Source organism: Ambystoma mexicanum, chromosome 14 (assembly GCF_040938575.1).
Source record: "Ambystoma mexicanum isolate Mex_15411 chromosome 14, UKY_AmexF1_1, whole genome shotgun sequence".
Classification (NCBI taxonomy): domain Eukaryota; kingdom Metazoa; phylum Chordata; class Amphibia; order Caudata; family Ambystomatidae; genus Ambystoma; species Ambystoma mexicanum.
The window spans coordinates 25276178-25301641 of record NC_090940.1 but is presented as its reverse complement, the minus strand read 5'-3'; the positions used below and the strand labels follow the sequence as shown (position 1 = coordinate 25301641).

At 49.9% G+C, this 25464-nt stretch overlaps 1 protein-coding gene across 8 annotated transcripts in view; it reads right to left on the bottom strand.

Annotated features, from left to right (window-relative positions):
• RALGAPA1 (Ral GTPase activating protein catalytic subunit alpha 1) overlaps positions 1–25464 on the bottom strand; it is a 1128412-nt gene that overhangs the window by 799889 nt on the left and 303059 nt on the right. The gene's annotated exons all lie outside the window — the stretch shown is intronic.

Sequence of the window (25464 nt, the reverse complement as noted above, 5' to 3'; positions counted from 1 at the left end):
ATGTCTCCCACCACCCCCCAGCAGTGCAGGGGCAGCCTCCACCAGGCCCCCACCCATGTCTACCACCACCCCCACCCCCCAGCCACCAGGGGCAGCCTCCACCAGGCCCCCACTCATGTCTCCCACCACCCCCACCCCCCAGCCACCAGGGGCAGCCTCCACCAGGCCCCCATTCATGCCCCCTATTACCCCCACCCCCCAGCCACCAGGGGCAGCCTCCACCAGGCCCCCACTCATGTCCCCCTATTACCCCCACCCCCCAGCAGTGCAGGGGCAGCCTCCACCAGGCCCCCGCTCATGTCCCCATGCATCCCCACCCCCCAGCAGTGCAGGGGCAGCCTCCACCAGGCCCCCACCCATGTCTACCACCACCCCCACCCCCCAGCCACCAGGGGCAGCCTCCACCAGGCCCCCACTCATGTCTCCCATCACCCCCAGCCACCAGGGGCAGCCTCCACCAGGCCCCCACTCATGTCCCCTATTACCCCCACCCCCCAGCAGTGCAGGGGCAGCCTCCACCAGGCCCCCACCCATGTCTCCCACCACCCCCACCCCCCAGCCACCAGGGGCAGCTCCACCAGGCCCCCACCCATGTTTACCACCACCCCCACCCCCCACCAGTGCAGGGGCAGTCTCCACCAGGCCCCCACTCATGTCCAACTCATGTCTCCCACCACCCCAGCAGTGCAGGGGCAGCCTCCACCAGGCCCCCACCCATGTCTCCCACCCCCCCCCACCCCCCAGCCACCAGGGGCAGCCTCCACCAGGCCCCCACCCATGTCTCCCACCACCCCCACCCATCAGCCACCAGGGGCAGCCTCCACCAGGCCCCCACCCATGTCTCCCACCACCCCCACCCATCAGCCACCAGGGGCAGCCTCCACCAGGCCCCCACTCATGTCCCCATGCACCCCACCCCCCAGCCGTGCGATTTGCCTGGGTACGTGTACTTCGGGGTGCGCGGGAAGTTCCACACGCGATTGCCCTGGGTACGTGCACCTCGGGGTGCGCGGGAAGTTCCACACGCGATTAGCCTGGGTACGTGTACTTCGGGGTGCGCGGGAAGTCCCACACGCGATTGGCCTGGGTACGTGTACCTCGGGGTGCGCGGGAAGTTCCACACGCGATTAGCCTGGGTACGTGTACTTCGGGGTGCGCGGGAAGTCCCACACGCGATTGGTGGAAATCCACGTGTGCTCTGTCATCACGTGTAATGAGGGAAACACCCGCGCGCCTCACGTCACAGGCGCGCTCACGCGCTAAGGGCCTTTGGTCCAATGAAATCGCATATGCGTGCTGACGTGCATACGCGCTAAGGGCCTTTCCTCGATTTACACGCAGACGTGCAGGATTTTCACGTGCCAAATCACTCCGTATCAAGCTGGCAACGCGTAAGCACACGGAAGACCACGCTCCTGCCCAAAAGGCCGAATTACTGCCCCCCCAGAGCCCCGAGCAGCCTCCCACAAGCCATCTGCTGCTGCCTGCCTGCTGCCACCGTGCCCTGCCATTTGGTGCCTGCACATCAGCCATCTGCAGGGGTCCATTTGCTGTGTCCACCCCTGCTGGAACAGAAGACTCCCGACTGGGATACCATCGCTCCACAGCCCAGCCCCAGGACCCAGTTGCCCACCCACTCCTGCCTCTGGGGTTGCCATGTCGGGCACTGCAACATCTGGCACCACTGGCAACCCCCGGCCAGAGAGGCAGAGGGGCACCAGCTTCACTGCCACCGAAGTTGGTGTCCTGGTGGAGCAAGTCCTGGGGCAGTATGATGCCCTCTTCGGAAGTAAGCACGCCAACAACGAAGGACGGACTCGGATCTGGACGGACATCGTGACTGCCATCAACACGGAGGGGGTGGCAGTCCGCGACTACCAACATGTCAAGAAGCGCTGGGATGACTGCAGGTCCAGGTCCCTCTTGAAGGCCCGGCGCCTCGTGGAGGGAGGCCGGGGCCGCATGAGTACCATCCAGATGAGGGTCATGGAACGCGTAGGCCCAGCGCTCCACGCCCAGATCCTTGAGAGGCAGACCCGTCTGGAGTTGAGCGTTAAGTGGCCAAGCATTGCTGTGTGAGACAGGGCATGTCGCAGTGTGCTGGTTGTCTGATACTTGCCTGTATGTGTGACATAGGCCATGTATGCATGTGTGTGTGCACGGACGTCATGCATGTGAGACGAGTAATGTGTGAACCACACGGTTGGTGCATGTGTTCAAATGCAACATGGGTTGCCCTATGCGGAATGGCCACATGAAAGCATGCCAGTCTCTGTTCCTGGACATGGGTGAGGGATGGGTGCTGATGCCATGTACATGTATGCTGTCCATGTCTGTGTGTCTGACCTGCGTGTCTGACTTGTGAATGCCAGGGATGCATGACACATGTCTGTCGCAATGTTCAGGTTCACTGATGCAGCCTAGTCATCCTTGTATCCACTGTGTCTGTGGTGTACGAGGCCAGATGGATGAAACTAGGGTGAAGTGTGTGCATGTGATAGGCATGGCCCATGATGCATGCGAGTTCCAAAACAAGAGTGTATGTTTCAATAATCACTTGGACATGTATGCTAATGTCCATAGCATGCGCCATGCCTGTTACCACATGCGTTTTACCTTTACTGACCCATGTGTTGTGGATGGACATGATGGAAGTGATCTTTGACAGTGCCACTCATCTGCTATTGCTTCCTGTCTAGGGGACCATTGTACAGTACCCTGATGCTTTTGTTCTATGTCTCCCTCTACACAGCGCCACGTGAAGAAGAGGGCGGAGACGGCTCTGTGGAGCAAAGCGGCGGGGATGCCCCCACGGCTGCAGCGGAAGGGGTGGGTGAGCCCCCACAGGGGCTTGCAACGGCGGAAGACGGGGTGGAGCCATCCAGGTTGGTGGTTTCCACAGAGGAGGAGGAGGCCGCTACTGAGGCGCACATGGGGCCTGGTGGGGGCATCCCTGCTGGTGCAAGTGTTGCAGGGCAGGGGCAGGGGCAGGAGGCAGCACAGGTCGCCGTGGAGGGGCCTGTGCATGTCACTGTCCCTGACACTGTGACTGCACCACCATGCACCAGCAGGGATGGCCCATCCCAGGCCCGTCCGCAGGTAGGGGGGGATGTCCATGTCATCTGACTCCCCTCCACCTGCGAACGAGGGAACCCCTGGCCGTATGGAGAAGGTCCTGATTGGTGTCACGCACAGGTGCAATTCGTGATGAGGTGCGTGCTTCTCGGGAGGAGCATGCACGTCATCACGGAGAGCACCGTGCCGACGTGGCCCAGTTGGGATCGGCCATGGTCGGGGGTTTCCTACATGTGACGGCCAATCTGGTGACCCTCTCCTCCTCTGTGGAGACTATGCAGCAGTCGTTCTCCATGCCGTCTTCCGGCCCAGATGCCACCAGGGCCCCCTGTGGACCTGCCCCGACCAATGCAGCCGGCTCGGTGGGGATCCCATCCCTGCCACAGTCGGGAGTCGGAGGTCCAGCAGGGGTGGACACACCAGCAACTGGACCTCAGCAGATGGAGGATGTGACGGCATCATCGGGCAGGGCACGTGCACGACGGCGTCGGTGGATTCCATCAGCCTGGATGCCGTCGTGCTGGCACAGGCAGTTGCGTCGGAGGCAGCGGCAGGCTCGACGTGGGAGGCATCATGGCTCGGGGCCATCAACATCAGGGGTGCAGGCATCGGCCGGAGGGCAGGAGAACCCTGGAATGGGAGTGGCTTCCGTGTGGGAGCGGTTGGGCCAGCAGATAAGTGCGGAGCAGCAGCGGGCAGAGGAGGAACGGCTCACAATGGTCAGGGCGGAGAACTCCATGCGGAGGACGCTGAGGCGGGCTGAGTGCCTCGAGGGTCGTCGCAGGGAGTTGGAGCTGGACACTGCTTTATCCCTGCGAGACCTCGGGGCCAGGGAACATGCCCGCCTCCAAGCCATTGAACAGGAGTTCGATGATGCCCTGGCCCATGACAACATCCAGTGAGCCGTTGGACTAGCCCGCTGCCCTTGTAAATAATTATGTAGTTAGTGTTAGGTTTCCTTTGTTTTTGCATTTTCTTTGGACCTTCTGGACAATGGGCCACATTTTTGTATATAGTTATTTTTTATTAGGTAGTGTGGTTAGATAGGTTTCATTTCTTTTGTTGGGATCATGGACCCTGGCTTGTTCACCTGTACATAGTTCACTGTTGGATTTTCTTTTCTTTTTACAATTTAACCATGGAGCAATGGCTTTCAATTATAATTTCCCATTGGATTTTGTTTTGTGGACTGTGACTTTGGACACCATTCCTTTGGATTCTGATTTTTGGTTTTGCATTTTTTCACGGACATGCTTCTTTTTACTTTTTTTAAATTCCCATTTCTGTTAGTTTATTTTTGATTCAATTCATGTTTCCTTTAATACATATTTTTTGATCAAACTTCAATGTGTGGTATCATCTCATTGGTTTCATGCATATCATGATATGGGTTTTGAGATTCACTGACACCCATTGGGTGTATGTGAGGGACATGTGTTCGTTTCCAAACTTGCAATTGCTGTTCTATCATGTTATTGCCATTTCTGAGTGGGTGGATGCAATACTCGGGTGGGTGTTTTGCATTTGGAGGCTGACCATAGGGACCAGGGATCTAGATTGTGATGACATGTTGGCTGGGGAACATGAGTTGGACATGAGTGGGGGCCTGCTGGCAGGTGCCCCACAGTGCTGGGGGGTGGGGGTGCAGGGGAACATGAGTTGGACATGAGTGGGGGCCTGCTGGCAGGTGCCCCACAGTGCTGGGGGGTGGGGGTGGTGGGAGACATGGGTGGGGGCCTGGTGGAGGCTGCCCCTGGGGGGTGGGGGTGGTGGGAGACAGGAGTGGGGGCCTGGTGGAGGCTGCCCCTGCACTGCTGGGGGGTAGGGGGTGCAGGGAGACATGGGTGGGGGCCTGGTGGAGGCTGCCCCTGGGGGGTGGGGGTGGTGGGAGACAGGAGTGGGAGCCTGGTGGAGGCTGCCCCTGCACTGCTGGGGGGTGGGGGTGCAGGGAGACAGGAGTGGGGGCCTGGTGGAGGCTGCCCCTGCACTGCTGGGGGGTAGGGGGTGCAGGGAGACATGAGTGGGGGCCTGATGGAGGCTGCCCCTGGTGGCTGGGGGGTGGTGGTAGACATGAGTGGGGGCCTGGTGGAGGCTGCCCCTGCACTGCTGGGTTGTGGGGGTAATAGGGGACATGGTTGGGGGCCTGGTGGAGGCTGCCCCTGGGGGGTGGGGGGTGGGAGACATGGGTGGGGGCCTGGTGGAGGCTGCCCCTGGTGGCTGGGGGGTGGGGGTGGTGGTAGACATGGGTGGGGGCCTGGTGGAGGCTGACCCTGGTGGCTGGGGCGTGGGGGGAGACATGGGTGGGGGCCTGGTGGAGGCTGCCCCTGCACTGCTGGGGGGTGGGGGTTATAGGGGACATGAGTGGGGGCCTGGTTGAGGGTGCCCCTGACTGCTGGGGGGTGGGAGTGCTGGGAGACAGGAGTGGGAGCCTGGTGGAGGGTGCCCCTGACTGCTGGGGGGTAAGGGGTGCAGGGAGACAGGAATGGGGGCCTGGTGGAGGGTGCCCCTGACTACTGGGGGGTGGGGGTGCAGGGAGACAGGAGTGGGGGCCTGGTGGAGGCTGCCCCTGCACTGCTGGGGGGTGGGGGTGGTGGTAGACATGAGTGGGGGCCTGGTGGAGGCTGCCCCTGCACTGCTGGGGGGTGGGGGTGCAGGGAGACAGGAGTGGGAGCCTGGTGGAGGTGCCCCTGACTGCTGGGGGGTAGGGGGTGCAGGGAGACATGAGTGGGGGCCTGGTGGAGGCTGCCCCTGCACTGCTAGGGGGTAGGGGGTGCAGGGAGACATGAGTGGGGGCCTGCTGGAGGCTGCCCCTGATGGCTGGGGGGTGGGGGTGGTGGTAGACATGGGTGGGGGCCTGGTGGAGGCTGACCCTGGTGGCGGGGGGGTGGGGGTGGTGGGAGACATGGGTGGGGGCCTGGTGGAGGATGCCCCTGCACTGCTGGGGGGTGGGGGTAATAGGGGACATGAGTGGGGGCCTGGTGGAGGCTGCCCCTGCACTGCTGGGGGGTGCAGGGAGACAGGAGTGGGGGCCTGGTGGAGGGTGCCCCTGACTGCTGGGGGGTGGGTGTGCTGGGAGACAGGAGTGGGAGCCTGGTGGAAGGTGCCCCTGACTGCTGGGTGTTAAGGGGTGCAGGGAGACAGGAGTGGGGGCCTGGTGGAGGCTGCCCCTGCACTGCTGGGGGGTGGGGGTGGTGGTAGACATGAGTGGGGGCCTGGTGGTGGCTGCCCCTGCACTGCTGGGGGGTGGGGGGTGGTAGACATGGGTGGGGCCCTGGTGGAGGCTGCCCCTGCACTGCTGGGGGGTGGGGGTGGTGGGAGACATGAGTGGGGGCCTGGTGGAGGCTGCCCCTGGTGGCTGGGGGGTGGGGGTAATAGAGGACATGAGTGGGGGCCTGGTGGAGGCTGCCCCTGCACTGCTGGGGGGTGGGGGTAATAGGGGACATGAGTGGGGCCTGGTGGAGGCTGCCCCTGGCGGCTGGGGGGTGGGGGTGGTGGTAGACATGAGTGGGGGCCTGGTGGAGGCTGCCCCTGGTGGCTGGGGGGTGGGGGTGGTGGTAGACATGAGTGGGGGCCTGGTGGAGGCTGCCCCTGCACTGCTGGGGGGTGGGGGTGCAGGGAGACAGGAGTGGGGGGGCCTGGTGGAGGCTGCCCCTGGTGGCTGGGGGGGTGGGGGTGGTGGGAGACATGGGTGGGGGCCTGGTGGAGGCTGCCCCTGGTGGCTGGCGGGTGGGGGTGGTGGGAGACATGGGTGGGGGCCTGGTGGAGGCTGCCCCTGGTGGCTGGGGGGTGGGGGTGGTGGGAGACATGGGTGGGGGCCTGGTGGAGGCTGCCCCTGGTGGCTGGGGGGTGGCGGTGGTGGTAGACATGAGTGGGGGCCTGGTGGAGGCTGCCCCTGCACTGCTGGGGGTGGGGGTAATAGGGGACATTAGTGGGGGCCTGGTGGAGGCTGCCCCTGGAGGCTGGGGGGTGGCGGTGGTGGTAGACATGAGTGGGGGCCTGGTGGAGGCTGCCCCTGCACTGCTGGGGGGTGGGGGTGCAGGGAGACAGGAGTGGGGGCCTGGTGGAGGCTGCCCCTGCACTGCTGGGGGGTGGGGGTAATAGGGGACATTGGTTGGGGCCTGGTGGAGGCTGCCCCTGGTGGCTGGGGGGTGGGGGTGGTGGTAGACATGGGTGGGGGCCTGGTGGAGGCTGCCCCTGGTGGCTGGGGGGTGGGGGTGGTGGGAGACATGGGTGGGGGCCTGGTGGAGGCTGCCCCTGCACTGCTGGGGGGTGCAGGGAGACAGGAGTGGGGGCCTGGTGGAGGGTGCCCCCGACTGCTGGGGGGTGGGGGTGCTGGGAGACAGGAGTGGGAGCCTGGTGGAGGGTGCCCCTGACTGCTGGGGGGTAAGGGGTGCAGGGAGACAGGAGTGGGGGCCTGGTGGAGGGTGCCCCTGACTGCTGGGGGGTGGGGGTGCAGGGAGACAGGAGTGGGGGCCTGGTGGAGGCTGCCCCTGCACTGCTGGGGGGTGGGGGTGGTGGTAAACATGGGTGGGGCCCTGGTGGAGGCTGCCCCTGCACTGCTGGGGGGTGGGGGTGCAGGGAGACAGGAGTGCGGGCCTGGTGGAGGCTGCCCCTGGTGGCTGGGGGGTGGGGGTGGTGGGAGACATGGGTGGGGGCCTGGTGGAGGCTGCCCCTGGTGGCTGGGGGGTGGGGGTGGTGGGAGACATGGGTGGGGGCCTGGTGGAGGCTGCCCCTGGTGGCTGGGGGTGGTGGGAGACATGGGTGGGGGCCTGGTGGAGGCTGCCCCTGCACTGCTGGGGGGTGGGGGTAATAGGGGACATGAGTGGGGGCCTGGTGGAGGCTGCCCCTGCACTGCTGGGGGGTGGGGGTGCAGGGAGACAGGAGTGGGAGTCTGGTGGAGGGTGCCCCTGACTACTGGGGGGTAAGAGGTGCAGGGAGACAGGAGTGGGGGCCAGGTTGAGGGTGCCCCTGACTGGAGGGGGTGCAGGGAGACAGGAGTGGGGGCCTGGTGGAGGCTGCCCCTGCACTGCTGGGGGGTGGGGGTGGTGGTAGACATGAGTGGGGCCTGGTGGAGGCTGCCCCTGCACTGCTGGGGGGTGGGGGTGCAGGGAGACAGGAGTGGGAGTCTGGTGGAGGGTGCCCCTGACTGCTGGGGGGTAAGGGGTGCAGGGAGACAGGAGTGGGGGCCTGGTTGAGGGTGCCCCTGACTGCTGGGGGTGGGGTTGCAGGGAGACAGGAGTGGGGGCCTGGTGGAGGCTGCCCCTGCACTGCTGGGGGGTGGGGGTGGTGGTAGACATGAGTGGGGGCCTGGTGGAGGCTGCCCCTGCACTGCTGGGGGTGGGGGTGATGGGAGACATGAGTGGGGGCCTAGTGGAGGCTGCCCCTGCACTGCTGGGGGGTGGGGGTGGTGGTAGACATGGGTGGGGCCCTGGTGGAGGCTGCCCCTGCACTGCTGGGGGGTGGGGGTGGTGGGAGACATGAGTGGGGGCCTGGTGGAGGCTGCCCCTGGTGGCTGGGGGGTGGGGGTGGTGGCAGACATGGGTGGGGGCCTGGGGGAGGCTGCCCCTGCACTGCTGGGGGGTGGGGGTAATAGGGAACATGAGTGGGGGCCTGGTGGAGGCTGCCCTTGGTGGCTGGGGGGTGGGGGTGGTGGTAGACATGAGTGGGGGCCTGGTTGAGGCTGCCCCTGACTGCTGGGAGGTAGGGGGTGCAGGGAGACATGAGTGGGGGCCTGGTGGAGGGTGCCCCTGACTGCTGGGGGGTGGGGATGCTGGGTGACATGCATTGTTGATCAGTAGTGCAAGGTGACATGTGGGTTGGCTGGGGGGCATGCCCATGGTGGATGGGCTGCCTGCGGGACATGAGCAGGGGTGCAGGGTAGTCCCCCGTGGTGTGGGCTGCCTGCAGGGGCCGTGGAGGTTGTAGAGCGAACACCTGGGAGGACCCGCACGGCCAATTCACGTGTAGTACTCCCAAGAACCCCTGAAATACACGTACCCTGCTGAAATCGCGTGTGGAACTTCCTGTGCACCCCTGGAATACACGTACCCTGCTCACACGAGGCCAATCGCGTGTGGAACTTCCCGCGCACCCCTGAAATACACGTACCCTGCTCGCACGGGGCCAATCGCTTGTGGAACTTCCCGCGCACCCCTGAAATACACGTACCCTGCTGAAATCGCGTGTGGAACTTCCCGCGCACCCCTGAAATACACGTACCCTGCTGAAATCGCGTGTGGAACTTCCCGCGCACCCCTGAAATACACTTACCTTGTTTGCACGGGGCCAATCGCGTGTGGAAATTCCCGCGCACCCCTGAAATACACGTACCCTGCTGAAATTGCGTGTGGAACTTCCCGTGCACCCCTGAAATACACGTACCCTGTTGAAATCGCGTGTGGAACTTCCCGCGCACCCCTGAAATACACGTACCCTGCTCGCACGGGGCCAATCGCGTGTGGAACTTCCCGCGCACCCCTGAAATACACGTACCCTGCCGAAATCGCGTGTGGAACTTCCCGCGCACCCCTATAATACACGTACCCTGCTGGAATCGCGTGTGATACTTCTCGCGCACCCCTAATGCACACGTACACAGGACAATCGCATGTGGAACTTCCAACGAACCACTGAAATACACGTTCCCCGCTTGGCGTTTGCTGTTTGCCAGCCCTGTGAACTGGTCTAGGGTAAGCGCAGCCCTTTGCGATTATTTGGGGATTTTGAAGGCTTTTCCTTGCGCGAGGGCGTTCTTGGGGGCGTAACTGGCGCTGCTGCAGGGTCGCTGCGCCACGGCTGGTTTTGGATGCGAAAATCCATGAATACGCTGTACGCAGAAATCGATTTTAGTGCACGCGGCTGGCGCAGACATTCGCACGGGCACGCTGTGCGCCAGTCGCGTGCGCCACTTTTGTGCGAATTTCTATGAATGACCCTGAAAATGTTTACACAAAGGAAACCATGTGATTCAAAGATGTGTCTGTATTAAGAAACAAATCAAAATAGACAAAGGTATTGACTTCATACCATGTTTGCTTACATACAATTGCACAAGAGCATAAATTCTTGAAATAAAAAAAAGCTCGAGTCACATAGAATTCTGTGATACGTCCGACTTTAAATATTTTTGCATTGGTCACATGAAGATTCTAAGACACGCCAACACGTGTTTCAACCTAACTAGGCCGTCTTCAGGGCGTAATAGTAATTGTGATTTACATTTGAAAATATAACAATTTGAATTATGATAACTGTTGCAGAAAAAGCATAAGGAGGAAGCAAAAACACAGTGGGAAGGAAAAGAGGGAGAAAAAGAAGAGAATTAGATAAATATATAAGCGGACATTCCCTGTGTTCTAAAAGGTTACTCTATTGCACATATACCATCCATACATAGTGGTTTTAAATAGTGTAACATGAGAGGTAGGCCATTTTGCTTATATTACTAAAATGACCTTGTTATTTGATTCATTTCAATTTGTGCAATCTGTACACATGTTACGCTTTAGACTATTCTGAGTACAACCTTAACGTAACGGAAAATTATTCCCAGAAAAGCTATCCATATGTTGTATATACCCCACTAGCACATGCGGGCAGGCAAGGATATAACTAAAGGCGAAAAAGATTTAAATAACTTCCAATGGTAGGTACCAGGGTAAAGAGGTTGTCATAGATTAGTTTCTGGTTATTCCAAATGTAACGGGGTCTCTGTTACCTTTGAGTATGTTCAGAGACTTTAAGAGCCTCTGTTTTGCCTGTGGAGAGATCACAGATAAATGGAAGTAATAACCTTGGCCAGGTTTAATTATTTGTTTTATTAAGTAATCGTGTTGTTAGTAATTGTTTTTTTTGGGTTTGTTAGCGTTTTCTAGAGTTTTTTACCTGGAGGTGGACTGTAATCCGTATATTATATTAAATCCACCATCATTGGGCAACTCGTGAGTACCTGGACGAAAGTCAAGCCGTAATCTGGAGAAAATGTTTATAAAATGTATATAACTAAATGACCATTGTGGGTTAATGGTAGTCTTAGAATGGCCGTGCTACGTTAGCCACTTTCAGCACAATTAGATGTAAACATCGGGAATAGAACATAGTTAGGTCTTACCGGCAAGAGTACAAGTCGAAGACTAGTGTCAGGCGCCATCGTGCGGTTTCTGCTGCATCGGCGATGCGTAACCATAGGAACCCAGTAACTCTGATCCGGTCACGTGTAGTATCATGTGACCTGGATGTTCGTAATGTTACGTATTAATGCAATCATAATTATGGGGGTGGCTAAGTGTTCTAGTATAATGGTTTAGTTAAGGTGTTTATTATTGAGCAAGATTTTAAAGGCAATAAAAACGCTGCATGTCAGTGTTACACGGCATTCAGATCTTGTTTCTGGTCACGTGTTTAACCACGTGGGCCGTGCTGCTAGGTAACTCCAGCATATACAGGAAATCCATTGCTGTGGACCAAAGCTGCGATGTATCCAGTTGCAAGGTATTCATATTAACTTGCTTGCGCTAGTTATTTGAATCCCAAAAGTTATTTGTAAGTGTTACCGCATGTCTTTGCCCGCATGTGTGTCGTAGATTATATCTAAAGTGCACCTCTTAAAATTTGCATTCAAATTTGAATCAGTCTCGGCCATACAAGTACATTGTACCACAAAAATAAGAGGTGCCCATTCCTTTATGAAGATGCATATATTGGAAATGTCCAGTATACCCTTATATATGATCATGAGTGATCATGGCAATATGGTCATGTAAATTGTGGGGAAATAGGAGTAGTGTGTACCTATAAGGTGCAGTATGAAGATACTTAGTTAGCACTTGCTAATATTAGCTATGAGGTGATAGCTTCTTAATAGGTTTCAAACGGAATATTATATATCGCTTCGTCTTAGTAAGGTGTTTACGGTTTCATGCCTTGGTAAATTCCAACCATTTTTAAAAAAGGACATTAGTTGAGGTCAGTCCAAGTTATATAAAGACATTTAGCTCATGTTCCTTGTTAAGGCCGAGTGTGAGGCATCGGAGCTTGCAAATAATTTTTGCTTCCTGGTGGCGTAGCTTCAACTCTCTGTCTCCACCTCTCGGATGTGGTTGGATCTGCTGTAATCCAATGTATCCGATATCTTGCTTGTTGTCCATTTGGTGATGTTCCTGCCGGTGGACGGCCAGTGGTAATCTAATATCTTGGCGGCTGAGATTGTTGAGATGTTCACGTATTCTGAAGCGTACTTCTCTAATGGTGCTGCCTATATACATTTTTTTACAGACGCATTGAATTCCATATATAACATACTTTGATCGGCAATTGATAAAGTCTTTAATCTTAATTTCCAGTCCTCCACGACATTTGAACACTTTAGTTGGCGATATTGTATATTTGCAGAAATCGCATGTGCCAGATTTGTGAAAGCCTTCTGGTTTGATACTGGATGTTAAACAATGACCCTGTCCAATTGGCTCTGGTTTGAGGAAAGAGGGACTTAAGAGATTTCTGAGAGTGGTTGCTTTAGTGAAGATAATTTTTGGGCGCTCCATGATGTAATTGGTCAGGTCTGAGTCCAAAAGCAGAATATGCCAATGTTTGTTAAGTATCTGATACAGAAATTTGCTGTCTTGTGAGTATTTGGTGATAAAGTTCACAAGCGTGGGGTGCGTTTTCTGATGTTCCACATTAGTCTTAGTTTGAAGTAGTGTTGTTCTTACTACTTTTTTAATAGATTCAGATGTTTGCCTGATTAGGAGTTTCGGATACCCTCTTTCCCCGAGATCTATTGCCAATGGACTTACATTCTGTTTTAAAAGTTTCAAATTCACTGCAGTTACGTTTAGCTCTAAGAAACTCCCCTCTTGAAATATTTTCAATGACACTGCGTCTATGGCTACTGGACGCATGTAGGACGGAATTTACTGCGGTGGCCTTCCTGTACGCGTAGGTTTCAATTAAGTCTGACACTATATTAATTTTTAAATCCAAATACATTTCTTGAGCATCAATTGGTCCAGTACATTTAATTCCAAAAGTATTGTTATTTAGATAAATCAGAAATTCCTCAAAAACTTCTTTTGAGCCTTCCCAAATAGCAAGATCATCATCGATATATCTTTTCCAGATGATAATGTGATGTTGAAAGGGGTTGTTATTGAAGATACATTTATCTTCAAAGTATGCCATACATAAATTGGCCAATGAAGGGGCATATTTGGTTCCCATTGCTAGGCCCTTGATTTGTGAAAAGTAGTCTCCGTTAAAGATAAACTGATTATGTGTGTTAGGGTAAACTCCAATAGGTTTTTGATCATTTGCACATGAGTATAATGAGAAGCAGAAAAGGTTCTGAAACTGAAGTCTATTGTTTCCAAAGCCAAGGGATGTGGTATCGACGTATATAATGCTGTGACGTCTAGTGTAATTAAAGCATAAGTGGTTTTCCATTTGGTGTCCTTCAGAACTTGAAGAGTATGCAGGGTATCTTTTAGGTAGGCTGGGATCTTCGGTACCAGGTTTTTAATGCTGCTGTCTATGTAGACGGCTAATGCTTCTGTGGCCCCTCATTGTCCACTCATAATTGGTCTCACTGTTGAGGTATCCTCGCATATTTCTTGTAATACACACTGTTCCCCTCTGGTGAGGTTTGAGTTTTTACTGCTGATGCTTGATTGGACACTGTCCATGTGTTTGTGGATACCTCAATTATCATCAAAGAGGCAGACAAGGGAGGAAATATAGTCATTCTCAACAAAACAGACTATATTAAAATGGCAGAGGAACACCTATCCACCCCTGGCTGTTACAAGAAACTTACCTCCAATCCTACATCATCAACCTTGCTAGAACTACAAGTTATGTTACAACACTGGTACAACCATGGCCTTTTAACAGATGAAGAGAAGGCCTTTCTATCAACTTCTAAACCCATGATGCCTACCATATATTTTCTACCGAAAATTCATAAACCATTTTAACACCTCCCAACAGTGAGACCAATTATGAGTGGACAAGGAGGAGCCACAGAAGCATTAGCCGTCTACATAGACAGCAGCATTAAAAACCTGGTACCGAAGATCCCAGCCTACCTAAAAGATACCATGCATACCCTTCAAGTTCTGAAGGACACCAAATGGAAAACCACTTATGCTTTAATTACACTAGACGTCATAGCATTATATACGTCGATACCACATCCCTTGGCTTTGGAAACAATAGACTTCAGTTTCAGAACCTTTTCTGCTTCTCATTATACTCATGTGCAAATGATCAAAAACCTATTGGAGTTTACCCTAACACACATAATCAGTTTATCTTTAACAGAGACTACTTTTCACAAATCAAGGGCATAGCAATGGGAGCCAAATATGCCCCTTCATTGGCCAATTTATTTATGGCATACTTTGAAGATAAATATATCTTAAATAACAACCCCTTTCAACATCACATTATCATCTGGAAAAGATATATCGATGATGTTCTTGCTATTTGGGAAGGCTCAAAAGAAGTCTGAGGAATTTCTGATTTATCTAAATAACAACACTTTTGGAATTAAATTTACTGGACAAATTGATGCTCAAGAAATAATGTTTTTGGATTAAAATTTAATATAGTGTCAGACTTAATTGAAACCTGCACGTACAGGAAGGCCACCGCAGTTAATTCCATCCTACATGCGTCCAGTAGCCATAGACGCAGTGTCATTCAAAATATTCCAAGAGGAGAGTTTCTTAGAGCTAGACATAACTGCAGTGAATTTGAAACTTTTAAAACAGAATGTAAGTCCATTGGCAATAGATCTCGGGAAAGAGGGTATCCGAAACTCCTAATCAGGCAAACATCTAAATCTATTCAAAAAGTAATAAGAACCACACTACTTCAAACCAAGACTAATGTGGAACATCACAAAACGCACCCCAAGCTTGTGAACTTTATCACCAAATACTCACAAGACAGAAAATGTCTGTACCAGATACTTAACAAACATTGGCATATTCTGCTTTTGGACTCAGACCTGACCAATTACATCATGGAGCGGCCAAATATTATCTTCACTAAAGCAACCACTCTCAGAAATCTCTCAAGTCCCTCTTTTCCTCAAACCAGAGCCAATTGGACAGGGTCATTGGTTAACATCCAGTATCAAACCAGAAGGCTTTCACAAATGTGGCACATGCAATTTCTGCAAATATACAATATCGCCAACTAAAGTGTTCAAATGTCATGGAGGACTGGAAATTAAGATTAAAGACTTTATCAATTGCCGATCAAAGTATGTTATATATGGAATTCAATGCGTCTGTAAAAAAATGTATATAGGCAGCACCATTAGAGAAGTTCGCTTCAGAATACGTGAACATCTCAACAATCTCAGCAACCAAGATATTAGATTACCACTGGCCGTCCACCGGCAGGAACATCACCAAATGGACAACAAGCAAGATATCAGATACATTGGATTACAGCAGATCCAACCACATCCGAGAGGTGGAGACAGAGAGCTGAAGCTACGCCAACAGGAAGCAAAAATGATTTGCAAGCTCCGATGCATCACACTCGGCCTTAACAAGGAACATGAGCTAAATGTATTTTTATAACTTGGACTGACCTCAACTAATGTCCTTTTTTAAAAATGGTTGGAATTTACCAAGGCATGAAACCGTAAACACCTTACTAAGACGAAGCGATATATAATATTCCGTTTGAAACCTATTATGAAGCTATCACCTCATAGCTAATATTAGCAAGTGCTAACTAAGTATCTTCATACTGCACCTTATAGGTACACACTACTCCTATTTCCCCACATTGTATATGACCATATTGCCATGATCACTCATGATCATATATAAGGGTATACTGGACATTTCCAATATAAACATCCTCATAAAGGAATGGGCACCTCTTATTTTGGTGGTACAATGTACTTGTATGGCCGAGACTGATTCAAATTTTAATGCAAATTTTAAGAGGTGCACTTTAGATATAATCTACGACACACATGCGGGCAAAGACATGCGGTAACACTTACAAATAACTTTTGGGATTCAAATAACTAGCGCAAGCAAGTTAATATGAATACCTTGCAACTGGATACATCGCAGCTTTGGTCCACAGCAATTAATTTCCTGTACATGCTGGAGTTACCTAGCAACACGGCCCACGTGGTTCAACACGTGACCAGAAACAAGATCTGAATGCCGTGTAACACTGACATACAGCGCTTTTATTGCCTTTAAAATATTGCTCAATAATAAACACCTTAACTAAACCATTATACTAGAACAGATTGCATTAATACGTAACATTACGAACATCCGGATCACGTGATACTACACGTGACCGGATCAGAATTACTGGGTTCCTATGGTTATGCATCGCCATCGCCCGATGGCGCCTGACACTAGTCTTCGACTTATACTCTTGCCGGTAAGACCTAACTATGTTCTATTGCCGATGTTTAGGTCTAATTGTGCTGAAAGTGGCTAACGTAGCGCGGCCATTCTAAGACTACCATTAACCCACAATGGTCATTTAGTTATATACATTTTATATACATTTTTTCCAGATTACGCCTTGACTTTCGTCCAGGTACTCACGAGTTGCCCAATGATGGTGGATTTAATATAATATACGGATTACAGTCCACCTCCAGGTAAAAAAACGCTAGAAAACGCTAACAAACCCAAAAAAAACAATTACTAACACCACAATTACTTAATAAAACAAATAATTAAACCTGCCCAAGGTTACTAAAAACACTCAGGGGAAACAATTTAGTTTTACTTTGTCGTTTAACCTGAAGTGTTATTTTTGGATATGTTTTTAAACACACAAGAATCCTTCGTGGGGTCCACTTTTTCAGCGTAGAAACTAGAGATTATTCATATACCATTTAATGTGTGGCCTCAAAGTATCTTTTCTTCTGGATTAGCCCTCATAACATATGTGGGCTGCTATCCTTAGGGGTAGGGTGCACAGATCTTCTGCCCTTTTGGGAGTAAGGACGGAGATTAGTGTCTTGGTGGGGCTTAGGGCCACATTTCTGAGAGGAACTATTTCATAGGTCATGGGACCTTTTTTCTTTATTGACCTTTTTAAGAAGTGTGTGTGCCCCAAGTATTGGATCACTCTTGTGATTGATAAATAAAGTGGAAGTAAAAAAAGATACTTTGAGGCCACACATTAAATGGTATATGAATAATCTCTAGTGTCCACGCTAAAAAAGTGGACCCCCACAAGGTTATTAGTACCATTTATCTGTGATCTCTCCACAGGCAAAAAAGAGGCTCTTAAAGTCTCTGAACATACTCAAGGGTAACAGAGACCCCGTTACATTTGGAATAACCAGAAACTAATCTATAACAACCTCTTTACCCTGGTACCTACCTTTAGTTATTTCCTTGCCTGCCCGCATGTGCTAGTGGGGTATATACAACATATGGATAGCTTTTCGGGGAATAATTTTCCGTTACGTTAAGGTTGTACTCAGAATAGTCTAAAGCATAACATGTGTACAGATTGCACAAATTGAAATGAATCAAATAACAAGGTCATTTTAGTAATATAAGCAAAATGGACTACCTCTCCTGTTACAATATTTAAAACCTCTATGTATGGATAGTATATGTGCAATAGAGTAAACTTTTGGAACACAAACAGAATGTCTGCTTATATATTTATCTAATTCTCTTCTTTTTCTCCCTCTTTTCCTTCCCACTGTGTTTTTGCTTCCTCCTTATGCTTTTTCTGCAACAGTTATCATAATTCAAATTGTTATATTTTCAAATGTCAATCACAATTACTATTACGCCCTGAAGACAACCTAGTTAGGTTGAAACACGTGTTGGCATGTCTTAGAATCTTCATGTGACCAATGCAAAAATATTTAAAGTCGGACGTATCACAGAATTCTGTGTGACTCAAGCTTTATTTTATTTCAAGAAATTATGCTCTTATGCAATTGTATGTAAGCAAACATGGTATGAAGGCAATACCTTTGTCTATTTCGATTTGCAGCTTAGCAAATATGGTATGAAGTCAATACCTTTGTCTATTTTGATTTGTTTCTTAATACAGACACATCTTTGAATCACATAGTTTCCTTTGTGTAAACATTTTGTTTTTGGCTTAACTTGAATGAGGATTAACTAGACACCTTTGTCAGATTCTAAGTATGCAATGAGCGCAATCGGTGTGTTTAACGCCATTCAAAATGTGTTACTTAGGTGTAACTGACCTTGGCATGCATGGTGCTATCCTCAATTAGTGTACTACATTCTTATTGATATTAGACTGTGTTCCACTGAGCTGAAAAGTAAGTGTAATTACATATTACACCCTAAGGTCCAACTCCCCTAGATTAACTGTTATCCTGAATCAGAGTTATAGGTGTTTACTGTTCCATGAATGAGTGTTCCACTATTCAGAAAAATATATTGTCCAATTGATTTACTAAGCGATTTCTTGGTTTTCTTGTTGAGCGTCACAGTACAACTGCTAGAGTCTACTACCTTGTATTACAGAAAGTAATCTAAAAAGTAACTAATGGTTTTTACTCCCCAAGAATAGTTGTGACCTATACTGAACGTGTATGAAAAGGTTTAACTTACCTAGACTACTGTTCGTTTTCTAAATAAGGTCTATGCTTTGGTCTGTGTACTTGAAAGCATAGTGGTGTCGTTTTTATAATGTGTTTATATGATATGTGATTGTACTCATTTCCCCAAGATTTATCTGGGCCTACTTGTATTTAAACAAACCATTTATTTTTACAATACATAGTGTTTCTTTGGACCATATTTACGCTACCCTGAACTCCGGTGGTACAGCCTCATACTAAGAGTGGAGTCTTGTACTGCCTCAGTTGAATAGTTTTACTAAGCCCTTAGTTGGACTTCATAAAAACTGTTCTAATAGCTTTACTGCAAGATTTCGGCATCCCAGCATCAACAGGTCCGTAGATGGAAGGATGTCTTTAACCACGACATCTATGACGCCTGCTGTTGCCATGCATCAACGGCAATCACTGAGATTGGCTTTCCCACATAAAGTCTAGGATCCTGAAGAGTCCTGCACTGGTGTCTGCTGCATTGTTTCACGAGAAGAGGTTGCACACCGCTCCTGTACCCGACCAGAACTCTTCTTGCACCAGCAGCTCCTGTACTTCTTCAACCGGAACCAATGGCGGGAAAACCTACCTAATGTGAACCACCAACAACCTGCCAAGTCTGAGGAAAATAAATCAGTACGGGTGGTAAGGTATTACGATACTTACCCCCATCTCCACCCTTTAATGTTTGTGAAGAATGTTGATTTCTTTTATAACCCATTGGCTTCTTTAATACCTGTTCCCAAAGTCCTCCATCTTACTTTCTTGTAAATTCCTTGGACAACCATTTGGACCCATTGTCTCATCCTCAGGAAACAAACCCTTTCTCTCTCCCCCCCCCCCACCCCTCCCACAGCTCCTACAGCTCTTTGGAAACATGTTCACAATCAACTTAAAGTTGGACTTTATATAAGAAAGGGTTTGTAATTCCTGTGGACGGTCAGTGCTCAAACAAACTACTACCTTCCCTTTCAGGTATTGTGGAGGGTGAATTGATTATCTTGCACTGGCCAACTGTGATTGTATAACTCACAGTAATCGTATTTCTGATGCTTGTGTCTGGTTAGATTCACATGCTTTGCATAGGCAAACATCTAGTGGAAGTTGCAGAGTATTGTACATTAAGTTTTCGAAGTTCGAAAAGGGAGGTCGACGGGGCCAGACTGTAATACTGCCCCTAATGTGACGAACCCTGTACCCATGATCCCTCAAGCAGCAGGGTCCCTTAGATTATTTGTTTCCGACAAGAGGGAGTGTAAGTTGTAAGCGTGAAGTTTAAGTAGAGACCATGATGCGTGAAAGATCTATGCTTTTTTCCCCGGGCTCCTTCGAATCCAAGAGGGGAGCAAGGGTGGGCGCATGTGAATCTAAACAGATACAAGCATCAGAAACACAATGGTAAGTAATTTATGCCTTCTGAGGATTGTGGATCTGCTTAGAATCTGATGCTAAGCATAGATTAGTGAGCAGTACTAGAAGAAGGAGGTGGGTTATTAGAAGGTAGCGCAGCAAGTAGATGTTTCTGCACCACTTGTCACACCTGTGTATCACTCCTAGAATGTGTGTCCAGACAGTAATGTTGGGTGAAGGTGTGTACTCAACTCCAAGTGCCAGCCTTGCAAATGGCATCTAGAGGCACGTTTGCTATGAAGGCTAAAGTTGCCTCAGTGCCTCGAGTTGAGTGTGCTCTGGGTTTAAAGGGCAATGTTCTCTTGGCAAGAGAGTAACAGAGTTGGACGCAGTTGACAATTCATTTGGAAATCACTGCTTTAGAGATGGGGCCCCCTTCTCTTCCAGCGGCTACAGATCCAAAGAAACGACCTGTCTTTCTGATCGACTGTCTTATGAAGGTAGAAGACAGCTCTGCGTACATTCAGTGTATGCAGACTTCTCTGCTGCGTTTGTTGAGTTTTGGAAAAATGCAGTAAGCTCTATACTTTTATTGACATGGAATTTTGAGATGAATTTGGGTGAGAAGCAAGGATGTGTGTGTAGCATCACCTTGTCCTTGTGTATAACTATGAAGGGGTCTTATACTGACAGAGTTTGTAGTTCACAGACCCTTCCGATAGAAGTAACGGCTATTAGGAAGCCCATTTTGTATGTAAGGTGTTTAAGGCTGGATTTGTGCGTAGGCTCGAAGGGTGCCCCTATGAGCCTTGTGAGTACGACACTGAGGTCCCAGCAGGGAGCAGGATTGGATATGGGAGGGTACCGTTTTTTGACGGCCTCCATGAAAGCCTTAACTACAGGCACCTTCCGCCACAAAATCTTGTTCTGAGACATGGTATAAGCGGCGAGAGCCGCTAGGTGTACTTTGAGTGAGTTAAAGACTAATCCTGAGTTGACTATATTAGTGGGTGAACAATTAGGTAAGATTTTCATAGAAATGGTGTATCCTCCTGACCTGGGTCAACCCCAGAACCTTTTGCTTTACTAGTGGGATATTTTTCCTTAATACCTTTTGAATGGGAACCTTTTACCACACTCACAGAATCTTTTACTCTTTTCATGGGTGTAATTTTTAAGACTCTCCATAGTCTCTTTTTAAAGTTATCCTCTTTAACAACTTATTGGTAGTAAGTGCCTGTTGTTGCTCGGTTGCCCTAGGAGCTCCCCTTTTAACTTTCTTGTGCTAACCATGAGAGAACTACAATTCCCAATGGTAGAAAGGATCTTTGGATCCCTTTTGCATTTTGTTAGGTGGAACCAGCACACCCCACCTTATGTGGAGTGCTGGGGAGATACAATGCATCCCCTTTCACACTAAAACTGTAACAATTCTGTTACAGTGACAAGCTTACCTTCAATGGCTGGTGGCAGTGATACCTTGTATTAATTTGGTGCACTTTTACTGCAGGCTGTGTTCACAGCTGCAATAAAGGCACCTAAGGGTGCTCATTTTAGCAAAATGGGACCAGTCTTCTTTTTTCGGCATTCTAGCGTTTGTCCTTTCTTGTTCTATTCCCTGACATCCAGGGAGAGAAATTCCTTTCTTTGATTTTTTATCTTTGGTGGGAATCCCCTGGACTCCCCACCCAGGCTCCAGTCAGTCTGTGAGGGTAGGAAGCGAGATAGGAGTCCAAAACTCTGCAGCCCTTTGTCTTCCTCCTTGCCTGAATGGGGACAAATCCCAGTGGGGGGCTGGCTGTGCTGATCGGACAACCAGACTGTCTCTTGTTGTAAAATGCAAGGAGAGAATGCAGAAGTTGTGCTGTAGTTCCTGTTAAATACTGCGAGCCTGGAAGCTGAAAAGTCGACCACTGGAACCGAAGAAGATGATGAAGGAAAATAAGCTGAGACAATTTCCAGCGACTGGAGGGCCTCCTGTGTAACCTGAGCCTGGTGAGACCCACTAGACTCAAGAAGACCTGCATTTTGAGCCATCCCACAAGTTGCTGCGACCTTGTGTGGCTGCAATACCCCCAATACCCTGGGACCTCGAGCCATTGTGCGGTGCAGTCTTCCGAATCTCGCTGGAACTTCGTGAGCATCCCGGTAGATCTCCAGAGAGCCGAATCGAGTCCGAAAAGTCCCTTCAACAAAGTACTTGACCTTTGTAACGATGAGAATTCAACCGCGATTTTCTGTCTTCTGTGCTCCTTGAAAAGGTGGCAAATCTGCAGAACCGCATTCAGCCGCGAGGGAAACCTTGCCTAGAGCCTTCTTAATCGATATCTGCTGCAAAGTCCCTTCTGAGGTCTTGTTTTCAGTCTCCACGACAAGGAATCCACTGACCGGGTATTTGGCTGCAGATCCTGAAGTCTTCCTGCTGCAAAATCTTCAATGCTGAGGTATTGTGTTGGCTTGGGTATGTACTTACCTTAAGTCTCTTAGGATTTCTGTGTAGCTGTGGTGTGTTTTCTGTGATGGGGAGGCCTCTCATCCAGTGCACCCAGTCCCACTACTAGAATCCTGCTAGGGTGTCTTCTGCGAAGCCCCTGGACCCTCTTCTAACTCTAGAAGTACTCACCAGTTTGCCCAGTCTTCCTAAGGAACTCTGACTTTTGCTACTTAAGAACCTATCCTGACACTGCCTGTGGACACTAGTCCTAGTGACCCCCCTTCTGCCACTGAGAACACTCATGCTCCAAGAATAAGGGGAAGACTTTCAAGGGATTGTGCATTTTGCATAGAAAAGAAAATAAGTGTTTAAAAGTTACTTACTTGTAAAAGAGTTGGTTGATAACAGTAACTAAGAGTGAACAAAAGTTCTTACTTATCTTGGATGTGTGATGCACTATTCTCAAAAGAATGGTTAACATCGTTCTTTCCTTCGAAACCGTGTTTCCAATATAATAGAAAGTAGATGTGGAGGTATATTACTCACTTGTGATTTGTATGTACCTCTTCCCAAAAATAATGTGTTGGTTTCAACAGATTACTCCTGTTAGGAAAATTATATGAGTGTCCCCCAACTGGGTCTTGCTTCCCCAGACTTGCTGCTAGCCTGTCCAGAATATGTCTGCATTAGGTTTTACCTACCTAGAATAACTGAGTCATTCCGTAAAGTGTAACATTGGGTTTTGCTTTCCGGGTACTGTTGTAGACCGATATAAGAAGAGCTTCTGGTTCTAACTGACCCTCATAAGTCATACATAAGCTACTTGTATAGCTGGGAAAGATCTAACCTGGACTTCATTGGGAGATTTAGTATATGGGTTTTACTTACCTTGAGTTAGCCGTGTGCCATCCAAAAATAAGTTACAAGAGTTACTGCTCATCTATCTGTGGTTCACAGATCTCAAAAGGACCTGCAATTGAATATTACATCCTTAGGGTTTACTCGCCTACTACAACTGTCATCACAAAAGTGGTTATAGATTTTTACTGTGGCTGAAATAAGTGTTCCACTATTCACAAAACGTATACTGTCCAGTTGACGTATGTGATTTGTTGCAGAGCGTCACGGTACAACTGGTAGGGTCTGTTACCCTCGAATTACTGAATGTAGTTGTGAAAGTAACCATTGGTTTTTACGCCCAAGAATAGGTGTGTCCTATACTGAATGTGTATGAAAAGGTTTAACTTCCCTAGAACTACTGTCAGGGGTTCCAAATAAGGTTTACACTTTGGTCTGTGTACCTTCAAGTATAGTGTGGTGTTTTTATAATTGTGATTACATATAATGTCTGATAGTACTTATTTACCCCTAGATCTATCTGGGCCTACCTATATTTAAATACATCCTTTATTTTTACAATACATAGTGTTTCAGTGTTTCTTTGGACCATTTCTATTACAAATTCATTTCTACTGATTCTACAGCCCTCTCTCCCTCCTAAAATGAGCCTGGCTGCTCTGTCTACGCTACCATGAACGCAGGGGGTACAGCCTTATACTAAGAGCAGAGTCTTGTACTGTCACAGTTGAATGGTTTTACTATGCCCTTAGTTGGACTTCCGAAAAACTGTCCCAACAACAGTTGGTTGGTTTGAGAGACCGTGTCCTGCACCATAATACAAAGTGTTTCCATTTGTTAAAATAGCAGTGCCTTGTGTTAGGCTTGCGTGCCTCCGAGTATTTCCATGCCCCTTTGGTCCAGGTTAAGGTGACCAAATTCTATGACCTCAGGGGCCAAGCTGCTAAGTTCAGCTTTTGAGGGCATGGGTGCAGCATTGTTCCCGGATCCTGGTTCAACAGGCTGTCCATGCAGGGTAGTTCCATGGGAGGACACAGGGACATCATTTGTAGGTGTGAGACCCAGGTCTGGCGGGCCCCCACTGGAGCTACCAGAATTAGCGTTACTTGTTGCCGGTGCAGCGTGTGTACTATTTTGTTGAGCAGAGGTGCCGGGGGAAAAGCATATGCAAATTTCCCTGGCAGGTTCACCTGAAATACATTCCCCTTGGATCCTTTCTAGGGAAACCTGGTCATGTAATCTTGGCATTCTGCCTTTTGCAGGGTTGTGAAAAGGTCCATCTATGGGAACCCCCAGTTTGAGAAGACGTTTAGCAAATCTGTGTTTAGATGCCATTCGTGCTCGGAGTGTAGCATTGTACTCCTGCTTAGTGAGTCTGCCAGAGAATTGATTTTCCCTGGAACATGTTGTGTCACTAGGAGCATGTTGTGATGTAGTGCCCATTGGAAGATGTTCTGGGCTAGTCTGGACAGCCCTGGAGAATGTGTACACCCGCTCCACCCCCCAGTTTGTTTACATAAAACATGGGCGTGGTACTGTCTGTCAGGACTAGGACTGTCTTGTGCGCTAACCGAGTCTTGAAGGCTTGAAGTGCTTTGCGAATCACTAGTAGTTCGAGAAGGTTGATGTGCTTCCTGGTTAGCAGCAGTCTCCACAGGTCGTGAGTCGTGTGATGCAGGAAGCAAGCACCCCATCCAGTCATCAATGCGTCTGTCGTGAGAGTGGCCTCGACCGCTGGTGTGTGGAAAAGCTGTCCCTTTAGTAGATTGTCTCTATTCCACCACTGTTGAACCAGAGGTTGTGAAGCCACTACTAGATCGTCCCACAACCCGCTTGCTTGCAACCATTGTTTCACTAACCACTCTTGCATTGGATGCATGTGCAGCCTGGCACGAGGCACTAGGTAGATTCAGGAATCCATCATTCCCAACAAGCGCATTGCCTTTCGTACCGTCACCTGACTACCACCTACATACCAAGTTGTTTGAAACAGTCTGTTTTGATTAGTGCCCCCAGAGATTGCTTTACTTGGCTGGGTACTAGACTTGACTTTTTGTTCATGGAGAAGCCCAATTGGAACAGCAGATTGATAGTTTGCTGCGTGTTTTGAAGGCACCTTGGGGGAGAGTCCCCTGTAATTAAC